This window comes from Cyprinus carpio, chromosome B4 (genome assembly GCF_018340385.1).
Source record: "Cyprinus carpio isolate SPL01 chromosome B4, ASM1834038v1, whole genome shotgun sequence".
NCBI lineage: Eukaryota > Metazoa > Chordata > Actinopteri > Cypriniformes > Cyprinidae > Cyprinus > Cyprinus carpio.
This window is the reverse complement of record NC_056600.1, coordinates 1,223,890-1,237,734: the sequence shown is the minus strand read 5'-3', so window position 1 is coordinate 1,237,734 and position 13,845 is coordinate 1,223,890. Positions and strand designations below refer to the sequence as shown.

The 13,845-nt window shown below is 36.4% G+C and overlaps 1 pseudogene; it reads left to right on the top strand.

The window, feature by feature from the left end:
* The first annotated feature begins 1,272 nt into the window (after nucleotides 1-1,272).
* LOC109054892 lies at nucleotides 1,273-11,695 on the top strand (annotated as a pseudogene).
* Nucleotides 11,696-13,845: the final 2,150 nt, after the last annotated feature.

Sequence of the window (13,845 nt, the reverse complement as noted above, 5' to 3'; positions counted from 1 at the left end):
AAGACCGTTTCTCTGATGGAGTAACGCCAGCAACTTTGAAAGTTTATGTGGCAGCCATTTCAGCTAACCACGTATATATGGATGGTGCTTCAGTGGGCCGTCATCCGCTGGTCTCTCGCTTTTTACAAGGTGCGCGACGGCTGAGGCCTTTCCGCCCTGTGCGAGTTCCCTCATGGGATTTATCTATTGTACTGCAAGGTCTATCAGGACATCCGTTTGAGCCCTTGGAAACCGTACCGGATAAAATCCTGACCTTGAAGACAGTTCTTCTTATGGCCTTATCCTCCCTCAAGAGAGTTGGGGATTTACAGGCTCTTTCTGTTTCGCCGTCGTGCATGGATTTTGCACCAGGCTTTGTGAAGGTATTGCTGCGACCGAGGCCTAATTATGTCCCTAAAGTCGCTTCGAACCCCTTTCATTTTCAGCAGACGGTCCTGGAGGCTTTACCCCCTGCTGGGATAGGATCAGAAGATCTAAGTCTTTGCCCTGTCAGAGCGCTTAAGACTTATGTCGATCGATCAGCCTCATGGCGTGAGTCCGACCAGCTGTTTGTCTGTTTTGGACACAAGAATAGAGGCCATGCTGTCACAAAGCAACGCATGTCCCATTGGTTGGTGGAGGCAATATCTTTAGCCTATGAGGCGCGCGGTCTCGCCTCGCCTCTAGGAGTCAAAGCTCATTCCACTAGAGCAGTCGCTTCCTCTCAGGCGGCCCTCAGTGGATCTTCTATGGCTGATATCTGTGCTGCGGCAGGATGGTCCTCACCGAGCACTTTTATAAAGTTTTACAGTCTGGATGTAAGGACGGCTCCTGGCTCCCGGGTTCTCTCCGCTTGAGCAGATGCTTCTTTGGATCCCAGCTATCAGGTACATCAGGCGTTATGGTATAGGGTTCCCATACGGTGACGTCACCCGCAGCATCGAAGTGACCTATGAAAGGGAACATCTCGGTTACGTATGTAACCACAGTTCCCTGAATAGGGAACGAGATGCTGCGGTCCCGGCCGTTCCATACCTGATAGCGTTCTTCTCTTCAGTTCATGAAATCTGAGCGAAATAGCGCGCGGTGCGGGCGGTTATATGATTGGTAGGGTTGTTTAGTGCGGTGCCAAGCGCTATTTGGCCAATAGGATTGGCGAGATGGTATAGGGCTTCAGACATTCGTCACACCGAAGGTGTTCCCATACGGTGACGTCACCGCAGCATCTCGTTCCCTATTCAGGGAACTGTGGTTACATACGTAACCGAAGTGTTTTAGCAACTCAGAAAAACTGTAAAGTAACACTGTATCATTGCTGTTTATGAGCGCCACCTGCTGGCCGAGAGTGAATCTGCGTCTCTTTCTGTGACCGATGGAGGGTGAAGCCTGTGGGAGGTGTTGGGTTCCCCCTCCTCCCCTGATCTCCGCTGTGCTCCTCTCTCTCTCTCTCTCTCTCTCTCTCTCTCTCTCTCTCTCTCTCACTCATTGTGTTCCCGCTCCGAGGCTCATGATGGAAGCGGAGCGACCGGCGGAGAACAAGCGCAGCAGAAAACCCGCTCATCCCGTGAAGAGAGACGCGCGAGAGGAGCTGAAGGTAAGAGACCAGGCGCTGTGTTTTTGTCACTAACTTCAGCAGAGCCCACAGCTGACTGTGTTCAAAACCGGCTGACTTTGTGCTGCTTTGCTGCTGGGAACCGCTGCGAAACCTGTTCTGTCCAGCTGGTCGACTGAAGAAGTTAAGCTGGTTGAGAAGCTTGAAGAACACTCGTTAGTGAGCGAAATAACATTCTGCAGCAGAGCAGCTGTCCAGATGAGCAGCTCGTGATGTGATGTGAACACTGGAGCAATGCTTTATGTGTCTTAATCCAAACGTTTTTAAAAAGATAAAAAAATTAACTATTTGAAATGTCATAATTTTTTTTTTTTTTTTTTACAAATCTGATATATTTGATATTAAAGTTATTCTAAATATTTATGTAAAACATCTAAAAATATCTAATATATAAAAAAGTATTTAATAAAAGTGTAAACCATAATTTGGAAAATTAAAAAAAAGTAAATTATCTAATATAAACATATTTTATAATAATAATAATAATAATAATAACAATAATAATAATAAACAGAAAATGTTTGAAGAATAAACCGAAGCAACTCATTTAATTTCATTATATTTAATGCATTTAATTTATATTTTATTCAGTTGTATAACTAATTTACTAAAAATAAAACATAACATTTTAAAAATACAAAAAATAAAATCTATTTAATATTACATTACAAACATAGTTAATGTACAACATCTAAAGATATTTTATAAAAATATGGAAATATTTTTAATATGAAGATATTTAAAAAAGGCAATAAAACTTTTCAAAATACTAAAAATATTGAAATAAATTCTGACTGAATCACTTGGTTGCATTACTAACGAAAGTCATGTTGCAGAGCAGATCATGTGAAAAGAGCTACATTGTAGTTGAGATGCTGCCCACAGTGCTGTCTATAAAGTTGACTGTGCAGTGCGAGCGATATCCACTGGGGGTGTAGAGTTACAACTTTACTCATTTTGATCCAAACACATGAAACCGAAGCCCGGTCTGATGCAAGCGGCCCCGGGGCCCAGGAAGGGGTCACGGCGCGTTTGTTGGCTTTGGATCGGGACGGAGCCGTCGCTCTCGCCCAACACATGTTTGTCTGAACGGCCAAGAAGAAACAAAAACAAGATTGTGGGATGAGCGAGGAACGCCGCTGATGTAATCAGTCCCGGAGCCGCAGGAGAGGACGGGGATTCTGGGAAGGCTGTGACTCCGCAGCGGTGTCGGGTGTCCGGTGAGTTTAATAACCGGCGGATCGAGTGACGCCTCTAATCTCAGACGGAAAGCTCTCGGCCCGTGAGATCGTGTGTCGAGGGATCTCCAGCTCCTTGTTTTGCAGGAAATTCGCTGCTTTATTGATGGCTGATTGGTTTTCCGAGCAACGTTTTGATGGCTGTAACAAACACGCACACGATGATGATGACAGATGAGCGTTTGTCTCATTCTAACATCAGGTTCTCCTGGATATCAAGTGGCGACACAACAGAGCCAAAATATTCATCAAACAAAACTAATTTACATGCATTTGCACAATAAAATAAATAAAATAGTTATAAGAAAATACAAAATAAAATATTTTATATATAAACATGAAAAATAAAATAGATTTACAAATTTCATAAAATCTGAAAAATAAAATAGATTTAATATACAATATTTAATCAAATGTAAAAAGTACTATAAAAATTAGAAAAAAAATATAATTTAATATAAAATATTAAGAAATCATACAAGGCATTTTAAATTAATATTTATTTTTAAAATTGAATCAAATTTTAAAGTTTTAGTGTTTTTTGTTTTTGTCTTTTTTAATTTTTATTTATTAAAATAGCTATTTCTTTAGTTTAAGTAGTTTTAGTTGTAGTTATTTTAGTTCAAATGTATTTTATTTTAAGTTAGCCAGATGTTTGTCTGTGTGTGTATACTGAAATTAAATATCTTGTGTTTTCCAGCAGATGTGTGCTGTGACCTCTGGTGTCTGTTTGTGTTGCAGAGCTTCGCTGAAAGCACCATGAATGAGTTGTTGGGATGGTACGGCTATGATTCAGTGGATCTGCAGGACTCAGACGCTGCTGACGGACGAAACCGTGTCAAACACAACCATATATCTGTCCTCAAAGGTACGTGCGCACATTCCCTGCTGCTGCTGGCTGCGTCGCTTCCCCCACCTGACTGTGATTTATCCTCCAGAGACCTCAGTGCCAAAGCCACAGGAGAGGAAGCTGCCTTCATTATCATCTTCCTCAGAGGGGGTGAGAATCAGCGAGAAGGAGCCGGCGTCTCCGTCTTCATCCTCGTACTCCTCCTCGCCGCGCAGCAGGAACGTCATCGTGCCGCTCATCAAACCCTCTGCTGGTGCGCAGCCGCAGCTTCAGAAAACACATGCAGATACACAGAGCTCCAGCAAATCTTCATCAGTTTGACGGCACACAACATTTTACAGTGCAATTGTTTTACAATATATGGCTACTGCTGTCGTTGTGAGTGTAATTTAGACTGAGACAGTATATCACAAATAAAAAGAGGGTTGAGTCTCCTTAAAGTTCACCTACAAGACTTTCTTCTGACTTAAGTTTCTTCGTTATGAAAATGTTTTGAAGATATTAATTTTAAGATTATGAAAGTGGGATTATGTTATTGATATGAAGAATGTTCAACCATTAAAATTTCAAAACCATTTTTGGTTTTTATATATTTTTTGTATATAATCAATGTATTAATAGTAAAAGCATAGGCCATGGTTAATTTTTGTATGGAAAGTTGTAAAAATGAATGTGTGTGTGTATATAAAGCTAAGGAATCGAATGATCAGGATGATAAAAAGACGATGATATAAAGTTTAAAAGTCTAACACTTTTACAGATATGACTGGTTGTTTTGTTCAGTTTGTATTTGTCTTTTTGATTTTTATTTGAACATTTCTATTTGCAGAGCGCTTCTGTTTTTGTGTTTTGAGCATTTGCAGCATGTGTGTTGTCAAATCAATGAAGATGTTTTCTTAATTTGCAGTGTGTTGAGCTCTCTCAGTCACTGTACAATACACACACAAATACACTCTCAAATGTGTGATGTGTCATACTGATTCTGACGTCTCTCTGATCAGCGGAGGACGAGCAGAACGAGCCGATCGTCTGCGTCTGGTGTCAGAAGGAGGGCATGAAGCGCTATTCTCTGCTCATGGGCTCCGAGCTCAAGAGCTTCTGCAGTGAGAAGTGTTTCGCTGCGTGTAGACGTGCCTACTTCAAACACAACAAGGTAAAATCCGTCAGAATATCGGCCGATATATCGGTCAGACCGATGATTTTTCAAAAAATAAAAAAAATGGTGAGAAATTGTGTAAAAAAAAATATATATATATATATATATATATATATATATATATATATATGGTTAATAAATCAAAAAGGTCATTTTATGTTAGTATTTCAATAATTGATCAGTTATTTAGCATGTTAATGCTTCTGTGATGTCGTTTAAATGTCTTTTCACCTACACGTACAAAATAAAATATTTAAATTTTTTATTAATAAAAAGTACTTACAAATGTACGTATTTTAAAGTAAAACAGTCAAAATAAAATGGACTGTTTTATTTGAAATATTATTTTTAAATGTATTCTAATTGATTTAAAGGTTTTATGGTTTTAGTTTTAGTTAACTCTAATAACTCTGATATATATGCACAATTGTTTTAACAATTTATTTAAATATTTTTAAAAATAAAAACAATCAAAACAAATCAGATTTTTAAGTATTTTAAAATATTCATTTCCAGTAACATTTATTTAAATATTTCATTTAAATAGATGGTTTTATTTCCCAATATTTTTTTTAAGAGATGAATGTTTTTTTGGGGTTTTTTTTTTATATATTTTTTTTAATATTTATTAATGCACAATTGCATTATTTAAAAAAAATAATTTAAGCATTTAAGCATGACTCCATCACTAACAGATCAGCCTCTGCACACACATATTGATACATACACACACAGCAGGAGAGATCATCTGATCATCTTGGTTCAGTCTGGTTCGCGCAGACACACACACACACACACACTCATTCACAATCACACTCTTGTGCTAACAGAATAACGTCTGTGGATTCTTCAGACGCACTTGAACATGTCTGTGTCTCTCAGCTGATATTCGATATCAAAGCAAGCACCGTTCGCTGATTGCATTTCACACAAAAACTGTAGATCTAGTGTTAGAATGAAAACAAAACGTTGTCAAACTCAAACATGACTATCTTCATCATGACTGAAGTGTCATTGTGTTTGAATCAGCTGCTGTTATTGAGATACTATCATAGTTTGTATCAATATATATTGTTAATATTAATAATTCGTTTTTATATATTTTCTATTTTCATTTTTTTTTATATGTTATATGTTATATATCAGGCAACAGTTGGATTTTTTTCCCCCATATAGTTTTAGTTTTAGTTAATTAACCCTGGCAAATACGTTTATATTTCAAACAAACAAAGCACTTCAGATTTGTGTCTGTGTGTGTTTGTGTTCCTCAAGGCTCGAGATGAGGATCGTCATGGCGACCAGTCTCCGCCCCCTGGCCAGACGCTGGACACACCCTCGAGACTTCTGCTGAAGATGAACAACAACACGCGTGTAAATAAACACACACACACACAAGTGTCCATGTGTGGCACTTACTGCATGAGAATATGGTTACTACATAATAAAAATATTAAGAATTACATTTATAAACGTTAAATTTATTAAAATTATTATTAATTATTTATTAAAGAATTTATTCATATTTTTTATTCATATTTTATTGGAATTTTTTTTTTTTTATTTAATATAATTTATTAAATATTATTATTTTTTGTTATGGGGAAAAATTGGCACAATATAGTCCCTGCTGAAAATTTGAATATTATTAGATAATTTGCTTTTGACCATAGAAAAAAATTGTAAACTCAAACTCGGCTGTCTAAGATCCCTCAGACCCAATCACCTAATAATAATAGACCCAATAATAATAATAATAATAATAATAATAATAATAATAATAATAATAGTAATATAATATTATATTATGTGACATCAAGTGAATAAATCATAAAGTCCATGTAAAACAATATACTATTAAAAGTAGACATTATTATACAATTATTACTATTATTGCTATTTATAACACATATTTTTACAAAATTATTTCATGCTAAAAATATTGTGTGTAATTACAAATATTATGCTTATTTAAATTAAGTATAAATATTTATGTTAGAAATGTACATTTTTGTATTGTATTAATCTTACATGATTATAAAAATATTTTGTGCAAATGATTAAAAATATTATTTTATAAAAAATACAATAATTATACATATATTAATTAATTGTGCAAAATTATTAATCTTTATTAAAAAAAGTAATTAATTAAAAAAAAAGGTCAAATGTAATGACTAACAAAAGAGGAACCAAAGCAAATATTCAATTTGAATTGGGAATGATATGTACTGAATAAATCTCTAGTGTGTTGTTTCTCTCTCTGCAGGTGTGTGATTGGTGTAAACGCACGCATCACACTAAAGAATACCTGGACTTCGGTTCGGGTGAGAAGCGCCTGCAGTTCTGCAGCACCAAGTGCCTAAACCAGTACAAGATGGACGTGTTTTACCAGGAAGCTCGTGCCACCCTCGCCGACTCCGGCTCCGCCCAGAAAGATGAGGAGCCCCGCCCCAAAACAGCTGTCGCAGAAAACCAGAAACTGTTGACGTTGGAAGGGGTGGGATGGGACGGAGAGGAGAATATCGTCTCGAACAAAGATCTGATTTAGGTTTGAGACCAGTGCCACACCCTCTTCTCCGGAGAAGCCACGCCCACCACAGATGCCCCTCCCCTTTGTTATGCGAAGCCCCGCCCCTCACCTGCCACACCCCCTCAGCCCCATCCAGAGGGCTTCCTTTGCCCCGCCTCCTCTCCGCCAGCCTTGCCACGCCCCCTACGTGCCCCTCCCCCCTGTGTACCCGCCCCATTTAGCCCCGCCCTGGCCTCAGCCCATGATATTATTGCCCTTTCCAGTTTTTGTTCCAATCCCGGTGCCCATTCCCATTCCCATTCCCATCCCTATTCCCCCTCAAACGGGCCACAGAGGAGTCATTCGAAGCCTTCAGGAGCAGGAAGAGGAGCGTACGCCAGATCCGGGTCACTCGGTGGAGACCACCAAGAAAGTAAAGAGCGAACGATGTGCTTCTCCTCTCTCTTCAGAGCGACAGGTGATTCAGTGTCTCCGAAAACACAAAGAGGAAACTTCAACACGCAGACCACCTTTTTACACGTCTGTTGCTCCCAAAATTATCAGTCCCGCCTCTTTGTACTCATTGGCTCATTCGACCGCCATACAAGCCACCTCATTTTCATTGGACAGCGCTGGCTCCGCCCTGATTCCGTCTCCTCTCTCCGATTGTGAAGATGTGAAGGAGAACAGCTACTTGGGTGGGCGGGACGATGGCTCAACCAATCGCTGGTCGGCAGAGCAGACGGACTGCCAGAGCGACCAATCGAAAGAGAGCAGGGGGGAGGAGGAAGCACCGCAGGATGTAGAGCACACCTATACACGGACCGTACCGCCGAAACTACGCGAGAAGAACACACTGATGGCTGCGCAAACACATTTACACACGCAAACACAAAGCTGTGAGAAAAACACGGATCTGGGGTCCGAGCGGAGTGGACGGGACGATCCAGAGCCGCCCTTCAAGAGACGATGCTTGAGAATCAGAGACCAGAACAAATGAAGCCCGGGGTGAGTCAACACACACATTTACATTATAAAAGTTTATATTATTGTTTATATTTTATAATAATGTTTATAATGTATATTATAAATAATTATAAGTTTATATTATAGATTAATTAATTATATGTATTTGGAAAAAAAATGGGTAATTTTAAAAATAGTATTTTTTATATTATATATATATTTATGTATTTGTATTTATATATATTTATGTGTGTTTCACATGCTCACTAAACGCAGCACAGGTCATGCATTACCATTACGCTGCTAATTCAAACAAACACACACTGTTACATGAGATGCCACGATTTATTCTACGCTGTTTATCAGTCATGTTTCTCTGGCTGGAGTGTGTGTGTGTGTGTTTGTGGGTTTTCCCTCAGAACGGCGCCGGACAGGAACTCAATCCGTGTCGTAGCTCTAAAGTTGCATTAGCAGTGAAAAGAGCAGAATGAATCTTCTGCAGAAACCAGAGACGCTCACAAGAAATGCACACAGTGCTGCCTGTGAAAGAGAGAGTGTGTGTGTGTGTGTGTGTGTGTGTGTGTGTGTGTGTGTGTGTGCGCGCACAGCTCCAGATGTTGTTTCTTCAAGTTCTTCTGCATCTCATGTTTCAGTGGAAATGAGCAGGTTTTATAGCGTTTTGTAGATACGAGATCAAACTACCCTCAACTAGTTTGACAAAGTTAACAATTTAACCCTCATAACACATTCAGGTCTGTTTTGACCTTGAAGAGATGCAAAAAATGTCTAAAAAAAATGCATAGTTTTTAATAAGAGAACAAAACTTTGCAAACGCTTTAAGAGCCTCAAAATACACATTTATTTTTTTCCAGATTTTTTCCAGTCATTTTTTAAAGAGATATATAACAATTTAAAATATTCGGGTCATTTTGACCCGGGTGTGTATGGAGCACCATTAGTGTCAAAAATACTTTCTGTTAAAAGATCTATGGAGATATATAAGTGTCAAAAACTTTTGTAAAAAAAAAAAATTCTCATTTCTATGTGTCTCACACACTTTGGGGACTGAATTTTGTTGTTGAACATGAATATGTTCTTCTATTGACATGAAAAACTGATTACTTTTTCATCAAAAGTGAAAGTTTAAGCAAGTAGTTTTTCTTTTTTTCACTTTTCAGAGTAACATTCATGTTGTTTTGATATTGTTTTGTTATAAATAAATATGAAGGTTGGATAAATTTGGACTAATTTTGACCAGTTCAAAGATATTATTATACTATATATTATATTATTATATAATATTGACAAAAATATATAAATATTTTGCATCATAGTTTTTTTTTTGTGTGGTTCATGTGTAATATTAATTCATAAAAAAGGGTGTAAATGCAGTAATAACATGATAACATTCAAAAAAAAATTCTCATTCACTCATTAATGAGAAGTTTCTGATCAGATAAAATATGACTGTTTTATTGAAGAATGATTTTTCAGGAATGCATCATGAGGGTTAATGAGACCAAGGACTTCAGCTTCATTTTCCCACAGCATTATGTTTATCGATGGAAAGTTTCTCTGTTTTTAGTGGCTTTTTTCCAAAGCTAATAGAGGAAACAATGAGCTGGATTTAAAGTGATCTGGGATCAGATTTCTCCAGCTTCAGGTTTCCTGGCACTTGATGACGAGCGTATGATCGTTTGAAGGCTGTTTCTCCGGGTTGCTGTGTTGATTCTGCTGGGTTTTATTGCTGGAAGTCGATCCGTTCTCTCAGGGATTCACTGATGTTTGAAACTCGAGCTCTCGGGCCTCACATCCTCTTACTCTTTCTGCTCCTCAACTCTGTTTCTTCTGCTCCTTCTTCTGCTTTTTCAAGGTTTTATTAGGTCCGTGCAGCAAAGCTATAGTGTTTCTTCTCATTTTCTTGTTCATCATTATTTTTGTGCATTAAAACAGATGCATCAGAAGATAATAAGATGCACAAACGCCAGAGTCTCTTTACTATAGAATAGTTGGTTTTATATAGTAACTATATACTATATGTAATTTTTGCTCATTTTAAAGGCTTTTTTGCACATATTTTGTGAGATTGTTTGTTGTTCTTATGAATGATGCTTATATTAAATAGTAATATTATTTTTTTTTTTTTTTTTTTTTTTTTTTTTTTTTTAAAAAAAGTTTTTATATAAATAAAATAATTATGTTATGTTTATATTCTACATATTTATAATATATATTAATTTATTAATTATATTACATTTATTATAATTAAATTCATTATATAATAAAAATCTTGAATTATAATTATGTATTAAAGCAGATATATATATTTAGAAAAATATATTATATATTAAAATAAATTAAATAAATAAATGAAGAAAGTAACTCATTATGTCCTAAAGGAAGATAAATTAAATTGGTCAAATTGTTTCATGGATATTACTGTGTGTGTGTGTGTGTGTGTGTGTGTGACCTTAAAAATTCAGCTGAATGCGAACTCTTTAAAATGTATTTAAATATACATAATTATACACATTTATGTACAACATTACAAACTTTTATTTGAAATATTTCTAAGTATATTTATGCATCTGCATACATTTGTACAATTATGCATATTTATAAATAATATTTTGTGTAATTAAAAATAAAAAAGTAACTAAACAAAATAATTAAGTATAATAAATTATAATTAAAATTGTAATTAAGTAAAATTATCTGTTTATGAATAAATCATTTATATTTACATTTATACATCTGAATAATATTTTTGTTTAATTCAAAAAATATAAAAATATAAAACAACTAAAAAATAACGTTATTATCCAGATTTCAATTGTTAATTATGGACAATTAAACATATTTATAATATATTACACATGTTAACAAAAAGTATTTTTAAATAAGAATAATTATTTAATTATGTTTAATTCATTTACATTTATGCATTTGACATGCTTTTATTGAAAGCTGTTATTGTACACCTTCTCAGTGCATGTGTTTCCTGGGATTGGAACCCATGACCTTGTGGCTGGTCAAGATCTGTGTGTAAGGGACGCTACGCAATTCAACAAGCATTTCTCACATTTTCTGTGTTTCAGGTGTGTATAGATCGATGAAGCGAGTGTTTCGGCGGGCGATGCAGAGTGTGAACGTACTGAGGACGTCTCAGTGAAGCCCATCCAGACGCAGCAGCCGCCCCAAAGCATCATGGGAGTCAGATATTGAGCGCATGTTATCCAGTTAGAGGACGCATATGTGTGTGTTTTCCTGCCGAGCAGCTCTGACAAAGCCAGGCATTGTTCCTCACTGACTCTGTGTGTGTGTGTGTGTGTGTGTGTGTGTGTGTGTGTGTGTGTGTGTGTGTGTGTGTGTGTATGTGTGTGTGAGAGAGGGTTTGTTGAGATGTGGTTTAGCTTTGGCTACAGAGCATTTTTAGAATTCGCCACAAGATTGCCAAGAACACACACACACACACAAATGTCAGTACACTGAGCTCTCTGGCTCCTCAGATGTTTAGAAACTGTATATTCAGGAACACGAGTGTTGAACGATCAGAATCGGCTCAGAACCTCCTGCTTTTTAACCCTTTGTGGTTCATTTGAGAAAACTCTTCAGTTATTGGCCAAATGTTGGACGATGTTTGAAGTCATTGCCAACTGATTTGATTCAGAACACATATCAGCACAAATACACCACCAGAGGTTTGAACAATGAGCTAATTTTAGAGCAGATAGTGATGGAAACCTGCTCATTCACATGTGTTTATAAGGATCCTCAAATATTTTTCCAGATGTATTTTTTCCTTTCATTTTTTCCCATAGAGATTTGTCAGAAGTCTCTGTTAAAGCATTATAAGTCATGAACCAAACCAACCAGCTGCGAAGAGAATCATTACACACTTTTAATTCTAAGCAAAAAAGCATTATTAAATCAGACAAGAGGACGAGGGTGTGGAAAACGGCTTGAATGAGAGAAAGAACTACAGTCCCGTGAGGCATTACGAAGAATAATCAAATTATCATCGTGAAATATAAAACTATTCATTTAAAGTTATGTTTAGAGAAAGTATTTATTTTACTGAAAAATATGCACATATATACAAATATTTAAGTGTTTTGAGGGCGACTTCCATCACGATGTCATTTGCAGAGTTTCACTGAGTGGGCGGAGCTAATGAGGTTTTTTGGTGCTCTCTGATTGGTGGAATTGTCTGCATAAAAATCATCACATTACATAATGGGTTTTGCGTTTGAGTTATTTCATAGCTAAAGTCAGCATGAAATAGAATATCACCATGTTTTCTAAATGCATGTTATAGCAAATCATCCACGCATATGTTTCATTCTTAAAAAGTTTTGACTTTGTAATGTTTAACAAAAATGTCAAACCTTCATGCAGGACTTTTTAAAGTGCCACGCCCACATCTCAACATCCAATCAGCAACTGATGCATGATCCCACCCTACTTTTTTTTCTGATAATCTGTTGCACTCGAATCTGTCACTACTTACATTTCATCACGGCTTTAAACATCGAGTCAGTGTCCAAACCTTCGATTGATAGTTTACCATGGTACTGGAATATTACTATATTTCTGACATGGTACTTCAAAAATACTATGCTATTAGTATAGAATTGTATTACCATGGTAATACCACAGTACCTTCAGTAAGTACAAAAACTCAGTTACCAAAGTATAGGTGTGTCCTGTTGCCATAAACAACATAAAAAGGCAGATTTATGACACGAGTAACATGTGTGTGTCAGTATTATACTTGACCAAAGCCTTCTGATGGTTTTCACTTTCATTACCGTCCTGCAGAGGGCGCCATAGATATTACCGTTTATTCAGTTTACACACAAAATCTTTCGTTTTCAATTTCATAAAACACTTTTTGCAAAACACAACACACAATTCTCTATGTAACACAAAAATCTAACAGGAATTAATGATATGGCAAAGGTGTTCAGTGCTTCATTTTGCTAGAGATGTGAGGCACTCTGTGTGCGCAATTCTTAAAGTAAAGTTTTGAAAAAAAAGGCAAAGTTTTAAAAATGTGTGTAAGCAGTTGGAAAAAACCCTGTAAAACAGATGCTGTGTTGATATAAATGATCATTATTTATTAATATATGAATACCCTCTAAATGTACAATATTTCACACCAGTGCCAATTTCACAGAAGGGTGATATCTAAAAACAATTTAATTTTTTTTTTTTAATGGTTTAATTATTGTAACAAATATTTGTATGTGTTTATTGCATCCACTCTGATTTTCATTCTTAGTGTCCACCAGTTGTTTTCTGTTCATGGGAATGTATACTAGCTGTACATTAATTTAAATGTGCTAAATGCTTATCAATATGTGGTTTTATGAACGGAGAATTATGCCAATGACTAGACTTGCTGATAATAAAAACCTCAAACATCGCAATTTTCACGCTGAGTTTTATTCAAAAGACGCTAAATCTGTGACATCAACAACAAAACACTAATGTTGTGAGTTTGTGACTAGTTGTCACACTTTTTACTGCCAG